The sequence below is a fragment of the Wasmannia auropunctata genome, unplaced genomic scaffold (genome assembly GCF_000956235.1).
Source record: "Wasmannia auropunctata unplaced genomic scaffold, wasmannia.A_1.0 LD336074.1, whole genome shotgun sequence".
NCBI lineage: Eukaryota > Metazoa > Arthropoda > Insecta > Hymenoptera > Formicidae > Wasmannia > Wasmannia auropunctata.
Window position 1 is genome coordinate 4,665,058 of NW_012026816.1, and position 5,359 is coordinate 4,670,416.

A 5,359-nucleotide genomic window follows, 5' to 3' on the forward strand; every position below is an offset into this window, starting at 1 on the left:
TGATTACAAAAACGCGTTTGTAATGTATTAGTATGTAGCCAATTGGACAAAGTTGGAAGCAATTTAACAACTTTACATGATAGTTTTTCTATATAATGCATATCTCGCAGTACATTCTTTGCACTCACCCAAAATACATGATGTACATTGTCTATTAACACTGGACGCCGTTTATTGTGATCGTCAATCGTCTTTTCGTTTCAATTAACTGATTCGAATAAGTCATTAAAGAAGTTGAATACTTTGGTTATTGCAATCTTCTTCGGTATTTATCTTCATGTCATTGCCCTCGATAGATACAATGCCTGTAATAAACATAAATAAATTTACATAAAATTCATATTATTTCATATAACAATTTCATTTTGACACATTTGCAACTTAATTCGTTGTAGTACTATTTTTACAATATTTATTACATTAACAAAAAAAATTTTATAATTTGTTAAAAAATGATTCATTTATTTATTGGTTTTTTCTAATTACATCTTTTAATTAACAACATTATATTTACATTTTGCTTTTGTTAATGTTTCAATTAAACTAGCCACTGTTCCACTGAACACTTGAACTGCATGTTTTACACGCATCTTGTTTATTTTATTTTTAACTACATGTTCTTTCGTTAATTTTTTTAATTGTGGCCGAATAGAATATTCATATTTTTATCCATTAACCATGCAGTCTTAAGAACTTCCCACGATGCTATTTTTGTTGCTTTATTGTCCTTACAGTTGAATGCAAGATCTTTCGTTAATAAGTTGTTTCTTATACCTTTAAGGAGATGTGGAAGATCGTACAATGGAACAACTTCCGCAGAATCAACTTCAAAAGTTTGACTTGTTAATAGTGCATAATTTGATTTAAGTAATATTGTATATTATTTTCAATAGTAAATTATTGTATGTGAGTAGGGTAAACCCGGTATATACGCCGCGCGAGGATTTACGCCGCAGAAGTCAGAAAAAAGAAGAAGTGAAACTAATTTTCTTGTAACTACTCTGTTACATGCCTTTATGTTATATTGTGTTGTGAATTCAGTTTTTTACTGTTAATATTTATTGTACATTGTTAATATTTATATTTACTGTTAAAATTATTGTAAGTTAAATCGATTTATCACTGTAATAAGTAGCGCAATCATAAGTTATAATCTATATAAAATGATTATTGTAGGAAATGTAAAAGATTTCGTGGTTATTTTATGGTATATAAGTGTAGAGGATTAGTAAAGGATAGAGTATAGCAAAATACAAGTGCTTCACTCTTGTATTCTTTGTTTAGATTATTGTCTCGTATATCCCATCTGTTTGGGATACATGGCATTTTTAGCGCGTGGGATTTATGCCGTAGCATAGACGCTCTATTATTTATTTATAAATATAAAAATAAATAATAATACGTAATAATACGCCCTTTACAATACATTAATCATAACATTCATGTATGTATATACTTATGTATGTACTTATTCATAATCTGTAATAATACTGTCGCGTCCTGGGTTTGAGAAAAAGGATGCGGGGGTAGGGTTTATTTTTGGGATTAAGGATGGAGCGTTAATATATATATTTAAATAACGAAAGAAGAGACACAATCAGTAAAATAGCTAGTCTTTCGAGTGGGCCAAGCGGAACCCTTATGACTAGCCGTGAAGTTCATCATTTTGTGTCCTTAGGAAGGGCAAATGGAAGGAAAAGAGAGAGATAAACGAGAAATTTAATTAATTTTCTTTATTGTGAGGTGAACAACTTGCGAGTCTATTATACGCGGCTTGGATCTTGAAACTGATTTGGTTGCACGCGGAGTGGCCTGACGATCCACCCTTGTCGGGCGTGTCGGTATACGAGTGGGGACGTAAGTATCGGCTCTGAGAGGGGAAGGAGCCTTGCGAGGGGGCGACGGAACCCGTGGAAGAGGGGCCTTGTGTGTTTTTTCGGAGGGCGCGAAGGGTCCTGGAGAAGGAGGGTTGTCGGGGGAGTAGGTAAAATACCCCGGGTTGCTGTCGAGGTACGAAAGATCAAACTCCCCTGGCTGGAGCAATTCCTTCCGCAGCCGCCTCAAAGCTCGTTTCCGGCCCCCAGCCCTAGATCGTCGTGCCCTTCAATAGTTAAGTTTTTACTGGGATGAGGTATAATGTCACATATATATATGTGTTTTCATACGCGAGGGTTTAAATTTTTACCTGCGCTTGGGTTGTTCCATCGCGAGGAGAATACACGCGCGTGCGAGAATGATTAGATGGTCTGATGCCTTTTTTTCGACTAATTATTATGCCGGAAGACGAATGTTATTATCATATGTGAATAGTAAGAGAGAAAGAAAAATATAAAATATATATGTATATATATTGGTAGAGTTAGATGTTCCTGATGCGTAGATTTAGTTTGTGAGAAAGGGAGGCACGGAGGACATACGCCTTTAGCAAGCGCGATTTAGGAAAGATGGAAGGTGGGAATACATCTGAAACAATAGTTACAGCAAGGAGAGGACATACGCTTTTAGCAAGCGCGATTTAGAAAAGATGGAAGGTGGGAATACGTCTGACCGAACAACGGTTACAGTGAAAAGAGAGGGCATACGCCTTTGCCAAGCGCGATTTAGGAAAGATGGAAGATGGGATGATACTGCTATGGCAAGGCGTTTTAAAAGAGAAAGAGATCTATATATATATGAACCTTTAATGAAGAGGTGCGCTTACAGCGATGCTCTTATGCCAGTGTATTGTCGCCGAGGGCAGCGCGATACGAAATGAGCAAAATATCGTCGAAATCGGCGCTCTTATATACCAACCTCTTATATAACAATCGGTTGGTGGCAAAGGGGTGAGGGGAAATAGAAGTTCTCGGAAAATTGGAAAGTGCAGATTGTCCCTTGATTAGTAGTTCGATTCCCGAATTGATGTCCTTACCCGCGTCTTTCCGAGAACTTCCATTGTTCGTTCACGCGCTCCGAACGTGAGCGCGCGCGGAGCACGTGAATCACACTTGACTGTCTTGCCTTTCGCAATTATCTACCACGGAGTTTAAATGATGATTATATAATATTAATATATTATTAAACTATACATTATTAATATTAAACTATTAATCGAATACATAATAGAATATTAAACTATTATTACAATACATGTGCATCTGTGTTTAGCCTTAATGTAAAATAAAAGAAAAAGAAAAAGAGAAAGGAAAAGAAAGAGAAACGGAAACGTATTGAGGAAACGAACGAGAGAAAAAAAAGGAAAGAAAAAATAAAATTTGAGCGTATACATATGCGTCGGACGCGACAATACGTTCTTTATTTATTTATTAGTAAGTAAATGCAAATTACGTTATCAATTCACGTATTATTCACTATTATTATTTAGATTATTTGTATATTTTTCGAGTCATTTATCCCACTCATGAGTAGCCATATAACTCGTCCCTATTTTTATACGGCAAAAATGCAAACGTTTAAAGAAATTTCTTTTTTAATATAAAAAAATAAATAATTTGAATTCCTAATATTTTTTTATAATAGTAAATAGTATAAAGTTTTTACTGGCATAGTTCATTTAACTTAAACTTAACAGATAATATCTGATAAATTAAGTTTTTAATAGGTACGGCGTATATACCGGGTTTACCCTAAGTATTATTATTTACTTTGTGTTCTGTTCTCAAAATTTCTCTTCATGTCAGTGCGTAATAATAATTTCTTTATTGGTGCTTTATTTGATAAACTTTGGTTACAAACGGTAGCAACAATATGGAAGCCTGCATTGTTAATCTTTTTTATGTGTTCTTTTATGCAACGAATTAATTGTGCGGTTTTCGTTTGTTTACTACAAAAGTTATAAGAAATAGGCATTTTGCAGCCTGATTTTAAACCGCATAACATGAACACTAAAGCATGATCAGCTATTTTTTGCATACGGTTATTGTCCCAATCCTCAAGTCCACATATAATATCTTTGTGGATATCATAGGTGACTTTGGGTTGTATGGATACCTCGTCCCACATGAGAATACATACTTTATTCTTCCTCGACATTCTTGGAGCAATATTCTCTAGATGTTTCAGGATTAAAGGATTCAATCCAGGACATATGGGTATTTTTTGGAACGCTAACTGTAATGTTTGTATCGACGGTATATGTTCAAAAATATCTCGCAAGCAAGTATACGCACGCTTCTCCATTGTTTTGTATAATATTAGTGCTAAGGATTTTTGTTTTCTTTCATATCGATGTCCCTGTAGAATATAAACTGTTGTGAATAATTTCTTTAAAAATACATTAAAAATACATCTATAATTTATTCCTCATTTGTAATATATTTCTTCAAAGCTGTTAAAATAATTTCTAATTTTTTTATCGTAAAAATTGTGAAGAAAAATCATTGACAAATCAATATTTAGTACAAATTAAATAGTGCAATTTAAATTATGAATAAAGACTTTGAACTCTATATTTTAGTAAATATAAATATATACAATAAATTAGTAAGTACATATATACAATATACAAGTTCAGCAAGGAAACTAACAAATATCTAAAATCACACACGGTGAATGTAACGGTGAATATGTGCTTTAAGCAAAGGGGATATAGTCAAACCTTTGTAAGTTGAAATAATAAAACATACGTCACAAAAAAATCAAGAATAATCATAATGCACTTAAATAATGGTAGACAATAAGATACAAAATGAAATGCGGTAGTAAAAATACAGTAATAAAATATAGTTATGTTATGGTTGCAATTAATAAATTACAAACGTATGCATGTTAAAAAATCCGTGACCAAAAACCCTACTTTATATATGTACTGAAGTATTCTATCTCGCCATGTTTCATCATTGATTTTGTGTTCCTTTTCTGCCGTACAATTATTGAACCCTTTTTTGGAGATATATTATTCTGAAATAGTATATTAATGGTTTTCGATAATCTAACACAAATTATAGAAGCTTTATTTTTCTTACAAATTTCTATTACAGTACTTATCAAATACTTAAAACATTGCTTCGTAAAACGATGTTTTACGACTTTATATGATTGATTTAATCTATTATTTGCATTACACGACTCTACAAAAAAAATTTTGTTCCTTGTCCTAAAGTTTATTTTACGATTTTCCGGTTAATTGTGCACAAAAACGACAAAAAAATACCTTTTTACCCTGTAAAGTTTGCTTTTGTGACAGTTATAGTAATAATACTCATTTTCGAGTTTTTATAGGAATTTTAATTAATTCTAATACATTCAAAGATACCGCGATATAAAAGTGGGGTTTTTACATTCACACAGTGCCTCCAGATGGCACTCGAGTGATAAATAACAATCAGGTGTTTTGTACAAGTCTAGAAAAAGTTAAAAT